Genomic DNA, 16839 nt, shown 5'->3' with positions numbered 1-16839 from the left:
CAAGTGGAAGAAGCGTGTCACAGTCACTGCTGCTGCCGTCGCATCTTGGATGTAACCTCTGTAGCTGCATCGAGAGAAGCATCTCGCAACGAAGAGGAAGCGTGTCGCCGTCGCTGCTGCTGCCGTCGCATCTTGAATGTCGACGCTAAAGCTGTCGTATTGCACCGCATCGAGAGAAGCGTCTAGCAACGAAGAGGAAGCGTGTCGCCATCGCTACTGCTGCTGTCGCATCTTGTATGTTGCCTCTGTAGCTGTCGTATTGCACCGCATCAAGAAAAGCACCTCGCATGCACGGAGAAGCGCGCCGTCATCGGAGCTGCTGCCGTCGCATCTTGAATGTCGCCGCTGTAGTTGTCGCATTGTAAGGAAGTGTCTCGCAACGTCAGAGAATAGTGTCGCAGCCGAAGCTGTTGTCGTTGCATCGCGGAACAAGGGTGTCAGCGCTGCAGCTGACACATCGAATTGAGACTTCTCGCATCATCGGAGAAGCGTGCCGTATCTGGAAGATCTTCACGTCTTTATTTCTTTGCACCAGAACTTTGTCGCATTTTCTTCGCTGCAACACTTTTGTTGTGGAAGCGTAACGCATCGTGAGTTACATTGACTCAAAGTGTCGGATTTTAAGAACTGAACAGAACTAAGCTAAAACTACCATTTTAAATACAGTAATGTGGATGTTTGTCGTTTGTGGTCTTGTGATAGGTCTGTATAAAGAATACTTATTTTTTTATATAAAACCTGTGTGGTGTCCATCTGTAGTGTTGTCACTTGATTACTGTATGTGTTCACAAATGCTTTACACACTGCCTCTGAGATAAGCCTGTCTGCTCGTGCCAAGCTACCAAGGGGGTGAGCAGGGGTTATTTTAGGAGTGTACCCCCTTACCCTGACTAGGGGCAAGTGTCCCTATTTGTCACAAGTACCTACCTGTGCCAACTGGAGACCCCAAATCTAACAGGGAGTTTGCCCTGATATGCCCCCAAGGGGGGCAGAAAGACTGTGGCTATTTTCTTGTGGGGGTGGAGGCATTGGTGTGCCCATTTTGAGAAGCCCCATGCATGAAAAAGCCAGCGTAATCATTGGCACCTAGTGGGCTTTCTGCCCCACCAGATCAGGTGCAACTGCCCCCATCTGCCCTCCCGCGGGGCAGAAAGACTGGAATTTCTCTGGGGGGTGTGTTATCATGCCCATTTTGGGCAGCCCCTACCGCTACACAAAATCCTTGGCGTCAAGTGGCCTTTCTGCCCCCCGAGGGGTCAGATTGGGGTTACTGCCCCCATATGCTCTCCAGGATGGTAGAAAGGCTGTAATGGTGGCGGGAGTGGGGGTATTGGCGTGCCTGTTTAGGGCAGCCCCACCTTAAAAACAAATGCGCAAAAAAAATCCCTGGCGTTTAGTGGGCTTTCTGCCCGGGGGGGGCGAATTGGGGGCTGCTGCCCCATCTGCCCCCCAGGGGGACAGAAAGGTTGTAATGGTGGTGGGGGTGGGGGCATTTGCATGCCCGTTTTTGGAAGCCCCCACCCTAACTACATTTGGTAATGAAAAATTCCTGGTGTCAAGTGGGCTTTCTGCCACCGGGTGGGGCAGATTGGGGGCCACTGCCCCCCAGAGGGGCAGAAACGCTGTAATGGTGGTGGGGGTGGGGGCATTCGCATGCCCGTTTTTGGCAGCCCCCACCCTAATTACATAGGGCAATGAAAAATCCCTGGTGTCAAGTGGGCTTTCTCCCCCCCCCCCGGTGGGGCAGATTGGGGGATACTGCTCCCATCTGCCCCCCTAGGGGGCAGAAAGTCTGGATATGGCCCAACTGTTTTTGGGGGGAGCAAAGGCCCTTGCGCAAGGGGCCGCCCCCCCTCCGTTTTGGGCAGCCCCCACCCTCATTGAAAATGCACACAAAACAATCCTTGGCATCCAGTGGGCTACTGCCACCATCCGCCCCCCAAGGGGGCAGAATGTCTGAATATGGCCCAAATGTTTTTGGGGGAGCAAAGGCCCTTGCCCAAGGGGCCGCTCCCCCCCTCCATGGTGTCTAGTGGTCGATCACTGCTTAGGGATCGCCCTGCTGGGGAGGGATACCATTGGAAAGGGGGAATTCTCCCCTTTCCAATGATACCTCTCCCGTCTTTCTACATGCTCAGGGGGCTGATTTCAGTTTCGGTTTCAGTTAAAAAAACATCAGCGCGATGTGTGCGCTGATTGTCATTTCACTGAAATGGGGGGGGGCTCGGGACCTGGGGAAGCTGTTCCCCAGCTCCTGAGGTTACAGGCTACGGGGCCATGTGTCATGAAGGCCGGGAGCCGTTGTGCGCACACGAGCACCGTTACGCATCACGGCTCCCGGCTGGCGTGCGCATGGAAGGGGTTAAACGAGGAACTTCTCTTTTTGTCTAAGTGTTAAAAAGCCTTGTTTTTGTTGCAGCCCTTGCTCTTCGCTCACCTCCACCGTAGTTATTTTAAGCTGTAAAATTGTAATGATGGTGAAGTTGTGTTTAAGCTGACTTATATGTATGTTTATTAGATTTGTTTAAGCTGCCAATGTGTTGCACTTTATCTTTTTCAGAGGGTTTAAGACACTGTAAGCAGACGGAATTTCTGAAAAGTAATGTCATAGACCAGCACAGCACTATCACCTCAGCATGACTCAGCACCACCTCCGCATCACTCAGAACCAGCACAGCACCACTTTTGCAGCACAGCATCAGCACAGAACAACCTCAGCATCAGTCAGCGTCACTTATCACCACTACAGCAGGCATCACCACCGCAGCACCACCTGAGCTTCACTCAGCAGCACCTGAGCATTACCATAACCACAGAACCACCTCAGATTCACTCAGCCCCAGCAGAGCACCACCTCAGTATCACTTAGCACCAAGACAGCACCACTTTAGCACCACAACAGCAACACCGCAGCACCAATGCATAAGTGAAGCACTACCTCAGCACCTTGTCAGCATCAGCAAAGCACCACTTCAGCACCAGGCAGGGTCGCTCAGCACCACTTCAGCAGCACCACTGCAGCACAACCTGTGCTTCCCTCAGCAGCAGCTGAGCACTACCACAACACCAGCACAACACCACCTCAACATTTTTCAGCCCCAGCGCAGCACCACATTAGCAGCAGCGCAGCACCACCTGACTACCAACACAGTACTACCTCAGCATCAGTGCAGCACCACCACCTCAGCATCACTCACCACCATCTCAGCACTAGCATCAGCATCTCCTTAGCATCACTCACCACCACCACACCACCACCTCAGCATCACTTAGCATTACCAAAGCACCACCTGAGCATCACCTCCGCACAAGCACACCACCCCCTTAGCACTATGTCAGTTTAACCTCAGCACCTGCACAGCACCACCTCAGCACCAACACAGCACTAGTGCAGCACCACCTCACTATCACTACACCTCTACATCTGCATTAGTGCAGCTCCACCACCTCTGCATAAGTGCACTACCACCTCAGCATCAGAGTAGCACCACCACAGCATCACTCGGCTCCACCTCAGCATCACTCAGCACCACCTCAGCACCACCTCAGACCCAGCGCAGAATCTCCTCACCATCACACAACACAACCACAGCACCACCTCTGCATCAGTTTACCATCACCAGCAAAGCACCAATTCAGCACCAGCGCAGCCCCATCACAGCATCAGCACAGCACCACCTCAGCACCAATGCATTACCAATTCAGCATTACCACAACACAGCCCCAACTCGGCATCACTCAGCACCTCCTCTGCATCACTGAGCACCGCCTGTGCACAAGCACACACCACCTCTGCACAAGCACACCACCACCTCAACACCATGTCAGTGTGACTCAGCATCACCTCAGCACCAGGACAGATCAACTAGAAGACATTGAATATGTTAATTATTTTATAATAGGATATTCATTTGTACATGTTTACTTGCTTATATTAGGCAACAAAAATGCTTATAACACTTTTTTTAATAACTTTTCAACATGCTGCAGAGCAATCACACTGCTCTACAACATAGCTTAAACACATTAACAAAGCCAACAGCTCTGGCAAAACACATGCCCCAAAGTCAAGACCTATTGGCTATGCCAATGCTTGTTATACATGTTCCCAAGCTACTGTCATGAAGACTACAGTGTTTCAGCACCTTTGGGCTGATCTCTAAATTCCCTGCAATTAAACTTTTTAGCGCCTGAGGAATAAAGAGGAATTGACAACATCCGCAAGATCAATTTACAATTTTGCTACACACTGAAATCCCAAGTTGATAGATGAGGTTAAATGTGGGTTTATTACCAAATCAAAACCAGACTGACGTACACAAATCACTACGGGCAGACCAAATCGTATAACAAAGCTCAGTCTCAACAGCATGAAACATAAAAGAAATTCAGTAATAGCCTTAGCATTGCTGAAGATAAGGAAAATAATTTGATGGTCAGTATACGATTTGAGGTCCTCTTGCCAATTATGCATGTGGAAATCTAGATAATCTAAATTAAATCTAATCTAGACAACACTAGTTGGAAAACCGTAATCAGATCCAGTAAGGTAGGAAAGTGTGAGCATTGTAGAACTCCTGTAGAAGTTCTCCAAAATAAAGAATATTGTATAGCATAAAGCCAAATAGAGATATCGCGGAGAGGTCTGCACCTCTCCAAGTCTACGGGGAATCTGCCTAAACTGAAAATGTGACTATCTGTTAAACTCCAAAGAACATTTGAGAGTCGTAAATCATGAGTCCCAGTACTTCTCTCCTTCTCACTGTGAAACTTGATGCCCTCCATTACTACTCCAATCTCTTGGTCTCTGCATCAGAAATGCCGTTGGATTTTTCCCGTCTCCAGATATCACCTGAATGGTGCTACTCCCTTTGTTAGTGCATCTTGTCCTTGCCAGTGTTCTTCTCTGAGCATCACGAGCTTGCATACCCAATCTGCCTTTCAGTGACTAATGAATGCCTTGAGACTGCACCTGCAGAGGAGAGAACATGCAAAGCAAATCATTTTTCATTGAAGGTTAAACGTTAAATCCAAATGCTTCAGGCCTGTGGTCTAGCTAACATTGCAACATACTACAATGCACAATTGAATGCACGATATATGGTTATAAAACAAATGCAGGGAACTATTTAACTGAATATGTGAATGTTTTTAAGCCAAATGCAGATATAAGTGTGAACTGCAAATATGTGTTAATATGAATAAAACATTAGTATAGACGCTAATATAAGTGTCTAGGTTATAGAGCAAGTATCTCGGTCAAGTGCACCACTTTACGTTAATGATAGTAAACACACAATTACATAGACCATGTGTACGTATATATGGCATGGCTAGAACATGAAAGGGTGGAGCTAAAAGTATGCTGCTCCAATAGAACCTTCCGTAAACAAGCATCAGCAATGAAAACAGCTTTCACTTATCACAAAAAGTGCATCTTGAGTCAATGATAAGATCAGGAGTGGCCCGTTCTTAAGAGCTGAGAGCCCATACTGCCACTCTAAATGGCCAGGCACCTGGCTGCCTGAGCTGATTTTTGCAGTGCTGAAGATGTCAGAGCTCTGCGGGTGTGAACTTTTCAGCCTGCCAAAGCACTGGGAGGACCTCCCCTCATAATAAGGGGTAGCATTACTGATAGCCTCGCTCCTCAGGGTTTTAATCCCTGAAGTACCCAAGGCAGAGCACCTATCATTGTCACATTGTCACAAAATGGGGTGGGGCTAGCAAGCTTCACTGACCCTATGCCACTCTGTGACAGATAGGGACTGCCATTTCCTCCATCCAATAAGAAGTGACTGCAGTACCAATCCTGCAGGAGGCTCGAGGTCAAGATCTCTGCTTCATCCAGTAAGTTTGTTTTATTGTATTGTTTGATGTATGCATGCATGAAAGTATGTGGATTTGTGAGTGTATTCATGTGTGGTTGTGTATGGTGTGTGTATGTGTGCACACTTGTGAATGCATGTGGTGTGAGTGTGCATGTAGATCGGTGGATTTATGCCCCCCTCCATCTTAAATTACCAGCAACCACTGTATAAGATCACATGCACCCTGTCACTCACCTGTGCACAGATACATTCATTCAGCCACTGACTGACTCATGCTTCATTCACCAATTTACTCACGCTCAGTAAAACTAACACACAAACTGCCAAAAGCACATAGTAGACAAATTAAAATTATATAGTAGAAAAAAGGAAACAAAGTAGTCAGCGGCCATCTCTCAATGGCCAAGGACTTACAGAAAATCACCAATAGATGCTTCACTAAATACCTCAACAACTAACAACGCCTCAACACCCCTCAGTCTGCTTTCACACCCAACCACAGCATTGAAACCACCCTCAGCGCCACCATGGATGGATTCACATGGCTCTGGATGGAGGTGACACGGCAACACTCATCCTCCAGGACCTTGCATTTGGCATAGTCTCTCCCCCCCATACTTTTCTAATGCGGAACCCGCATTGGAATTGAAGGACATGCAATCCAATGGATCTGCTCCTTCCTAACTTTAAAGGAACTTGTCAGTCAGCTTGGCGCCATAAAACCTTGGATGCCTGTGGCCTCACCTGCATTTTTCCAGATAGTTCCTCACTGATCCCTTCAACACACACATGATCACTCTATCTGGCATCATCTTCTCGCACCACATCAATGTCCTCTGCTATGCCAATGACAACTATTCTCTCCCTCATGAACAAGATGCCAGTACCCGGACTGAAATTGCCCATTTGATGGAAAGCAACTGTCTGAAGCTGAACACTGACAAGACCGAAATCATGATCATTGGGAAAAGCCCTCCCCCGTGGGACCTGCCTGGTGGCCAAAAGAACTAGCACTGAAACTCAACCCCCAATCAATCATTCAATCAATCATGTCACTTATAAAGCGCACTACTTACCCGTGAGGGTCTCAAGGTGCTGAGGGAGGGGTGCTTCTACTGCTCGAAGAGTCAGGTCTTGAGGAGTCTTCTGAAGGCCAGCTGGTCTTTGATCTGTCGTAGGTGGGTCGGGAGGGTGTTCCAGGTCTTGACGGCGAGGTTGTAGAAGGATCTGCCGCCGACAGTCGTTCTTTGGATATGAGTAACTGCTGCGTGGGCGAGGCCGGCGGAGCGAAGCTGGAGGGTGGGGGTGTAGAAGCTGAGTCGTCTGTTGAGGTATGCTGGTCCGGTGTTGTGGAGTGCTTTCTGTGCGTGGATGAGGAACTTGAAGGTTATCCTCTTGTTGACGGGGAGCCAGTGCAGGTCTCTCAGGTGGTGGGTGATGTGGCTGCGCCGGCGGATGTCGAAGGATCAGACGTGCAGAGGCGTTCTGGATGCTTGGAGCCGTCTCAGGAGTTTCACTGAAGCGCCTGCGTAGAGTGAGTTTCTGTAGTCCAACCTGCTCGTGACGAGGGCCTGGGTGACCGTTCTTCTCATTACGGTGGGGAGCCACTTTTAGATCCTGCGGAGCATCCGGAGGGTTTTGAAGCAGGAAGAGGAGACGGCATAGTCCTGCTTAGTCATAGAGAGGGTGGAGTCGAGGATGACCCCTGGGTTGCGTGCGTGGTCGGTGGGTGTCGGGGCTGTTCCCAATGTGGTCGGCCACCAGGAGTCATCCCAGGCTGAAGGGGTGGGGCGAGGATGAGGACCTCCGTCTTGTCCGAGTTCAGCTTCAGTCGGCTGTTCCTCATCCATTCGGCGACGGCCTTCTTTCCTTCGTGGAGGTTGGTCTTGGCGGTGTGAGGGTATTTGGTGAGGGAGAGGCTCAGTTGGGTGTCATCGACGTAGGAGATGATGTTGAGGTCGTGCTGTCGGGCGACGTGGGTGAGGGGTACCATGTAGATGTTGAACAGCGTCGGGCTGAGGGATGAGCCCTCAGGTATGCCGCAGATGATCTCGGTGGCACTGGAGCGGAAGGGGGGGAGGCGGACACTCTGTGTTCTGCAGGAGATGAAGGATGTGGTCCAGTCTCTTGGATCCCGGTGTCGTGTAGGCGTGTTCATAGTGTGCGGTGGCGGACCATGTCGAAAACAGCTGACAGGTCCAGGAGTATGAGGGCTGCTATTTCTCCGTTGTCTAGCAGGGTCCTGATGTCATCGGTGGCGGCAATGAGGGCGGTTTCGGTTCTATGGTTGCTGCGGAATCTGGACTGGGACGGGTCCAGGATGCTGTTCCCAAGCCCACCACTCACAAAAAGAACCTTAGGATCATCATTAACAGCAATCTCAACATGATCACCTAAGTCAATACCATCACCGCATCATGCTTCCATGTCCTGAAGATGCTAAGGCTAATTTTCAAATGGATTCCAAGCAGCACCTGGAAAACTTTCAAATAGGCCATTGTCACAAGAAAGCTGGTCTATGGGAACACTCTGTATGCAGGGATCAACAAAGAATTACTTAAAGACTGCAGACCATGCAGAACTCAGAAACCAGAATCAGTCTCAACCTCCCACGCCACACTCACATCACACAATTCATGGAGTAATTCTGCTAGCTCCCAATACTCAACTGAGCAAAATTAAAACTCTTACTCACTTTCAAGGAGCTACATAACACTGGGCCAGCATAGCTCAACAATCTCTGCTGCTTTGACAAACCTTTCTGACACATCCACTCTCCAATATTCTTACTTACATACATCCCACTCATGCTTGTGCCTTCTCCTACATTGCTTTTAGAGCACGGAACAACCTGCTGCTACACGAAAGAGCCTCCTCCTAACTTTTTGAACTCTGCAAGACCTGGATTTTCAAGCAGTTTCAGTAGGTTCTAGGCTTGGGCTACATTCACACCTGCTCTGTGTCATGATACCCTCCTGGGTGACAGTGCACTCTAAAAAATCGGTATAACATAACATATCATGCATTGTTATTTTAAAGTTCCAACATAGCCACCACCTTTAGAAGCGAAGGGGAGGGGCCCTTGACCCTGTTTTCAGGCAGTTCACTCCCCACGCCGCGCAGCTCCACCTGTCTGTGCCCGTGCTCTGTGCTCAGTGGTCACTCCTCACTCCTGCTGACTATAGTTCGAGGCCCACCGTAGGTTTGCTTCTGTTATCCGATCTGTTTTTTGTTTTTACTGTTATCTGTTCTTTTTCTGTTAATTGCACTGTATTTTGTATTTTGTATTTTGTGATCGTTTTTATTCATTCCCATTCCTTTGTGCCCCCTTGCCTTCAGTTTCCCTTTCGCTGTCCCTCACTCCCGTTTTTCCCCCGGCTGCGTCCCCTGCGGCACCGTCCCCCACTCACCCATGCGCCCGTTCCCCCCCTCCCAGCTGCTCCTCCCTCCCACCTCCCCCTCTTATGGTGCCTTAGTCAAGCCTGTCTGTGCCTGGACCACGCCCAGCGCCAGAACCCCTGGCCCCCACAAACGCCATGACGCCCGGACGAGCACACTCCTGCTTCCAGGCCGCCCTGAAGAGCACCCAAGGACCCTTCTCCTGCCTGAACTGCAGCTTCACCAGTAGCAGACCCGCCAATCCACCCACCACGACAGCACGCAACAACCTCAGATGCATACTCCTGAACACCTGCTCCGCACGCAAACACGCCGTCGAACTCTGGGACCTGCTCAACACATTCTCCCCGGATGTCGCCTTCCTGACAGAGACCTGGATGAATGACTCCTCGGCATCGCCATAACCTTCCCGGGCGGCTACAAGATCACCTGCAGAGACCGGACCAACATAGTAGGAGGTGGAATCACCATCATCCACAAATCCACCCTCAAGGTCGCAACATCCTCCGACGGTACCCTCAACACCGCCGAACAGCTGCACTTCCAGATCCACACTGATCCCAACACCAACCTCAGAGGTACTCTGATCTACAGCCCCCCGGGACCCAGGCCACAGTTCAGTGACTCCATCGCCGACTTCGTCAGCACGCACGGCCCTGTGTTCACGGACTACAACCTCCTCGGGGACCTGAACTTCCACCTCGAGAAAAACAATGACACCAACTCCACCACCCTGCTCGACAACCTCGCCAACCTCGGACTCAAACAGCTCGCCATGACTCCCACCCACTCCGCCGGACACAAGCTTGATCCCTTCTTCTCCGCAAGCTCCCACGTCTCCTTCAGCCACACCACCGAACTCCACTGAAACGATCGTCGCTGCGTCCACTTCACCTTCGAGAAGCCTACCACGCACCACCACACCCAACAGATCCACCGCCGCTGCTGGAGCAAAATCACCAAAGACCAGCTACACACTGTCCGAAGCCCGAAGCCCACCCAGAGACCCCACCAACCCGCCGCCGCCGCCACAACCTCAGACGCTGGATCGAAGACTGCGCCAACACCCTCGCCCCGATCAAGAACCCCTCCAACAGTCGCACAAACAAGACTGCCTGCTGGTTCACCGCGGACCTCCAGACCTACAAGCAAAACTGCCGAAAGCTGGAAAGAAATGGTGCACACTGGAGAACCTAACAGCCACAAGAACGCTATGCCCCAAAATCATCACCTCATCAGATCCGCCAAAAAGACCTCCTTCAAGGACCGCCTCGACAACAATGCACACAACAGCAAAGAGCTCTTCAACATTGTGGAGGAACTCTCCAACCCCAGCTTCAGCACCAACGACATCCCACCTTCTCAAGACCTGTGCAAATCCCTGGCCTCCTTCTTCCACCGCAAGATCGCAGACATGCATGACAGCTATGACAGCTTCAACAACCAGGCCACCACTGCGGCCAATAATAGCTCATACCCCAAGACCACCACCCACGGCGACCCCCTTCCCACCTGGACCAACATCAACAATGACGACACCATCAAAACCATGGGCACCATCCACTCCGGCTCCCCATCAGACCCGTGCCCACACCACATCTTCAACAAAGCATGCGTCACCATCGCACCTCACCTCCGCAAAGCCATCAACATCTCCTTTGAGACCGCGATCTTCCCAGAGAGCTGGAAGCACCCTGCTCAAGAAACCCAAAGCAGACCCCAAGGTCCTCCAGAACTTCCGTGCCATCTCCCTGCTCCCGTACCCGGCGAAGGTCATTGAGAAAAAGTCAACAAACAGCTGGCCCGCTACCTCGAGGAGAACAACATCCTGGACCCGTCCCAGTCCGGGTTACGCAGCAACTATAGCACCAAAACGGCCGTCATCGCCGCCACCGATGACATCAGGGCCCTGCTTGACAACGGCGAGAACGCGGCCCTCATCCTCCTGAACCTATCAGCCGCTTTCGACACAGTCTACCACCGCACCCTAGGCACTCGACTCCATGACGCAGGAATCAGAGGCAAAGCACTGGACTGGACCACCTCCTTCCTCACAGACAGAACACAGAGCGCCCGTCTCCCTCCCTTCCGATCCGAAGCCACCAAGATCACCTGCGGCGTACCCCAAGGATCCTCCCTCAGCCTGACGTTGTTCAACATCTACATGGCCCCACTCGTCCACGTCGCCAGACTGCACGACCTCAACAACATCTCCTACGCCGATGACACACAACTGATCCTCTCACTCACTCACCAAGAACCCTCTCACCACCAAAACCAACCTCCAATAAGGAATGAAAGCCGTCGCCAAATGGATGTAGAACAGCTGCCTGAAGCTGAACTCGGACAAGACGGAGGTCCTCATCCTTGGCTCCACCCCTTCTGACTGGGATGACTCCTGGTGGCCGACCACCCTGGGAGCGGCATCAACACCCACCAACCACGATTCAACACTCTCCATGATCAAGCAAGTCAACGCCATCTCATCATCCTGTTTCAACACATCTGCATGCTCCGAAAGATCTACAGGTGGATCCCCACCAACACTAGAAGAAGGGTCACCCAGGCCCTCGTCAGCAGCAGACTAGACTAAGGAAACTCCCTCTATGCAGGAGCCCTGGCCAAACTGCTGAAACGACTGCAACGCATACAGAACGCCTCTGCACGCCTGATCCTCGCCACAGCCGCATCACATCCCACCTGAGAGACATACAATGGCTTTGAGTCAACAAGAGGATCACCTTCAAGCTCCTCACCCATGCACACAAAGCACTACACAACACCATGCCAGCATACCTCAACAAATGGCTCATCTTCTACACCACAAACCACCAGCTCCGCTCCGCCGACCTCGCCCTCACTACTGTCCCCCGTATCAGGAGAGCGACCACCGGCGGCAGATCCTTCTCCTACCTCGCCGCCAAGTCCTGGAACACCCTCCACATCCTCCTACGCCAGATCAACGACCTACTAATCTTCAGGAGGCTACTCAAGACCTGGCTGTTCGAGCAGTAGCCGCACCCCCCACCTCCCCCTCAGCCCCTTGAGACCCTCATGGGCTAGTAGTGTACTTTACAAATGTCTTGATTGATTAGAAGCATGCGTTGGCCCACTTAGAGCAATAGAAAAATATACACTATGCACTATACAATTGCAAAATAGCCGCTGTAACAAATTGGGTTACTGGTTCAGCTGGGTGAAAACCTACTCAAACAGCATCCAAAATCCTTGTCAGGGTGAAGCCACAAGCAAACCCAAATTATCCGGTGCTTAATTGTCTATTAGCTAAATAGAAAACCAGACAGGCTTAACTTAGAGCCAATGTGTAAAAAGCATTTATGCAGGAGTTCAAACAGTAATCAAGTGAAGAAAATTCCCAAAGCAACTTCGAAAAATTGAGATCAAATTTATAAATAATTTATAACAAAAATGACAAAAATCAAATAAGTAGCCTCAGAGATATGCAGTTTGAAGGATTTAAGTGAAAACAGTGCTGCAAAGCACCAAGCGCCAACTGTGGTCTTCTGGTCACTCCAGACGGGAACGAAATCACAAGTTCAGGTTGACCGCGATGGAGTGCAGGCAACATACTGGACCAAGCTAGGCCTGTCAACAAAGTACTTTTAATCCTGGCTGCGAGCTGGTGCAAGATACAGGATTGAGGATATGTAGTGATGCACTGGTTCCGACAAGCTGCGGGCTGAGATGTACAGTCCTGCATTCAGGAGGCGTTGTGCAGTGACATTTTTAGGTGCTGCAGGGATAAAATGTGCAGCCAAGGATGTGTCATGCAGCAGCGGATCAGAGTAGCTGCTGAGGTTATGCTTTGGAGATACATCACACAGCATTATCCAATGTGGGTCTCCGAGGAAATGCATCATGCTGCGTTTGTTCTGTTGGGCTGGCAGAGGGTCCAGGACTGGGGTGGCACCACTTGAAGGGCATGACTTACAGCAGGCAGACTCCAGGTGCAGGGTTTAAGGTGGTTGGAGCCTTTTCCGTCCTTGAGGCTCTGATCAGGATGCCAGCAAACTAGCCATTGGAGTGACTCCGATTGTCCTGGTAGTCAATATGCAGTTCCAGTCCTTCTCACTGATGCAGCAGGGCAGCAGAGTAACAGGGCATCAGAGTAGCAGTTGTAGCAGGGTAGCTTAGCGGTCCTTCTGAGTCTTCTACAGGTCCAGATGTTTTCCGAAGAGTTGAATACAAGGGTATTTATATTCGGTGTCAGATTTGAAGTATGAGAAGTTTCTAGAGGTTTCCACCCCTGCTTCCTTGGGGACACAAAAGACAAGTGTTAAACCGTTTGTGAGTGTGCTGGGCAGAGCCTTTGTGATGTGCAATTGTGGTAGGTGACTGCTCCTCCCCCTCATCCTGACAGTAATGACTAATCATGCTAACACCTATTCCTCCTTTCTCTCACTGATTGGGAGCAATAAACAAAGACTAGCTGCCAGCCACACGTAGTCATGTGACCCAGGATACAAGCTGCAGGGACTAAAGGGCAGATTTACAAACCCCTTGCGTCTTTTTTGCGGCGCAGTTGCGTCACTTTTTGTGCCGCAGAGTAAAAATTCGGCCCATTTACAACTTGACACATCTAGGGAGATGCGTCACGTTGTAAAGCCCTGCTCCACATTATACCTGTGTCAGGTATAATGTATGTAGGGAGGGGCGTTCCAATGCAAAAAAGCCTCGTAGAACTGATGCAGTGAAATCCACAAGATTTCACTGCGCCACTTTTTTTTTGTGAAAATCTTTTTATTACAACAAAAAACAGCTCCATTACAGTGCACAGTTATCAGCATCAGAAGTTCATTGGCGGACATAACAGTACAATCAAATAGAAACCCCTAGACTTGACCCATCCCGGCCCATCCCCCCAGGTCAAACCCTTATGGGAACTACTCTGCATGCAGAGGCCCCTGTAATACCTCGTACAAGACCCCCCGCCCACACTATGGTACCCTCCCTGTCTCCTGTTCCCCCCCCCCCCCCACTCAGCAAGGTATCCATCACCTCCTCAGGTCACAGGCGGTGGGGCCCAAGTCAATAAAACACATATCTTCTCTTTATCACTAATCTGTCAAGTAAGAGGGAAGAAGCTGTAGGTACATATCTCTTTACTCCAACGCGGAGCCAGATTGGGTGTCCATCCACTCCCCTCTATATCGCCTCCATGCCGACCATACTTTCTCCCACTTCTTGGGGCACCCCCGACTGCTGTAGATAACTTTTTGCACCCTGTGGCACCAGTCCAAGTCCCGCTCCCATTCCTCCACCGTCGGCAGAAGGTCACTTCCCCACAGTCTAGCTATATTTCTTTTGGCCACCATACTCGCGAGGGCTAGCCATGTCTTGTCCCCCTTGGGCCATGCTAAATCGCTTGTCACTCCTAGGATATGCCATCGGGCCTCCAGCGGTACCTCTGCCTCAACTACCTCTTCCATAATACCCACCAGTTGGACCCAGTATGTTCGAATTTTGGCACAATCCCATAAGATGTGGAAGAAAGTACCTTCCTCCCCACATCCCCGCAGGCAAAATCGGGACGTCGCATACCCCATCCTATACTGCACCGTACGAGGGGTGTAGGACCTATGGAGGATGCGCAGCTGGATCAGCCTAAATCTAGCACGTATCGCCACCTCTCTGGGACACTGTAGTGCCTCAGTCCAATCATCATCTAAGAGCCCTAGATCTGATTCCCATTTTTCTCTCAGAGGTCCTAGCAGGTCCGGGAGGTTATTAACAAGCTTTTTGTAGGTAAGGGAGATAGCTTTATCAATTATGGGGTCTAGCAATAGTCTGCCCTCAAATGGGGCATACTCAGGCAGCTGGTCCTCCTGGTTCATGTGTGCATGTAGGGCGTGTTTGAGCTGTTGATAGTGTAGAAACTCCCCAGTGCCCATGTCAAACTCAGCCTGTAAGGTCGCAAAGTCCACCATCCCCCCTCCCTTCCATACATCCCCCAAGACAGCGATACCAATCAGGCTCCATTGGCATAGGTCTCGCAGTCGCACCACCTCTCGGAGGAAATTGCCAACCCATAGGGGTGTATGTTCCGTGAGCTTTGCCTCCCAGCCCAAACATCTTGTTGCCCGCCTCCACACCCCCACCACCGCTGCCGTTTGGGGCGGCAAGGGCCGTTTGTACCTCCCTTTGGTGTAGAGTGCAGCTAAATACAACTCACTCCCCAGGGCCATACGATCCACCCTGTAGGCGGGTTCTTCCTGCGGGGCGAACACCCAACCATTAATGTTAATCAGCTATGTCGCCCAGTAATACAGGCAAATGTCTGGAACGGCGCGGCCTCCCTCATACGGTCCCCGCTGCAGTTTGTTAAGAGCTATTCTCGGGCAACCTCCACTCCATAGCAGGGAACGTTGCTCCGATTCCACCGTTTTAAAAACATGTTCAGGGATCGGAAAGGGCAAACTCTGCAGGATGTAAATTAAACTTGGAAGAGCCATCATTTCGAATAGACGGTTCGGCCCATCAAAGAGAGTGGGAGGGTCCTCCAATGCACCACACCACCATGGAGCCTCTCCAGCTGAGCCAGCACATTCAAGCGATAAAATTCGGTGTCAGAAGGCGTAATCCATATTCCCAGATAGCGGAACGCGTCTCACCATACCAGGCCTCTACAGTCATCCATCACTTGCGGCTGTGGCCCTGTCAAGACATAGCCTAGGGACTTACACCAATTGATGCGGTATCCGGAAAACTCTCGAAATTTGCGCAACAGAACTATTAGCCTTTGGATGGATGCCAGCGGCTGCTGGACGTACAACAAGATTTCGTCAGCATATAACGATATGCGCTCCTCCCATCCTCCCCCTAAATTTATGCCCCGCACCTCTGGGTCCGTCCTTATCCAGTGGGCCAGCGGCTCCAGCGCTAAGGCAAATAGGGTTGGGGAGAGGGGGCACCCCTGCCTCATGCCGCGCCCTAGTCGAAACTCTCTTGACATAACGCCGTTGACACGGACCCGCGCAAGCGGCTCCGTATACAGCAGTCTCATCCAGGAGCGAAAATGTTCTCCAAACCCTAGTTTTTCCAATACCGCATAAATGAACTGCCACTCCATGCTGTCGAAAGCCATATGGGCATCAAGAAATAATAAGGCTGCCATTATCTCTGGGCGCGCAGACACTGTCTGCATTACTCCGAACAGGCAACGCAGGTTCAGCCGCGTACTCCTCTGGGGCATGAAGCCCGATTGGTCCGGGTGGATCAAGGATTGCACCAGCGCTCCCAACCGCATGGCCAGAATCTTCCCTAGGACCTTCGTCTCATAGTTCAGGAGGGATATAGGTCTGTAGGAGCTGCACTCCGTCTGCAGCTTTCCGGCCTTATGGATCACAACGATCGTTGCCAGTCGTAGATCTCTCTGAAGTTTCCCAACCTCCCTCGCTTCCAGGAACATGCTGCGCATGTGTGGGGCTGTCCTACTTGCCACGCTTCCAAACGCTTCCGCTGGGAACCCGTTGGGTCCCGGGTCTTTTCCCATTTGCAGGTTACCCATGGCCTCCTCCACTTCCTTAACCGTAATATCGGAGTCTAGAATATCTCTGTCAGCTGGTTCCAGTACGGGCAGCTGTAAGGGGGC

The 16839-nt window shown here is 51.1% G+C and overlaps 1 protein-coding gene and 1 long non-coding RNA gene across 2 annotated transcripts in view; one reads left to right on the top strand and one right to left on the bottom strand.

The window, feature by feature from the left end:
* LOC144769185 (C-type lectin mannose-binding isoform-like) overlaps positions 1-16839 on the top strand; it is a 252972-nt gene that overhangs the window by 83897 nt on the left and 152236 nt on the right. The window lies entirely within an intron of this gene.
* Positions 3907-16839, bottom strand: part of LOC144769191 (uncharacterized) — a 186219-nt gene continuing 173286 nt past the window's right edge. Inside the window, exon 4 of the long non-coding RNA XR_013598676.1 lies at positions 3907-4972. This is a non-coding gene — a long non-coding RNA (uncharacterized LOC144769191). The remainder of the gene's footprint in view (positions 4973-16839) is intronic.

The sequence above is a fragment of the Lissotriton helveticus genome, chromosome 1_1, assembly GCF_964261635.1.
Source record: "Lissotriton helveticus chromosome 1_1, aLisHel1.1, whole genome shotgun sequence".
Lineage (NCBI taxonomy): Eukaryota > Metazoa > Chordata > Amphibia > Caudata > Salamandridae > Lissotriton > Lissotriton helveticus.
Note: the sequence above shows the minus strand (reverse complement) of the source record. Positions and strands in the feature narration are given on the sequence as shown.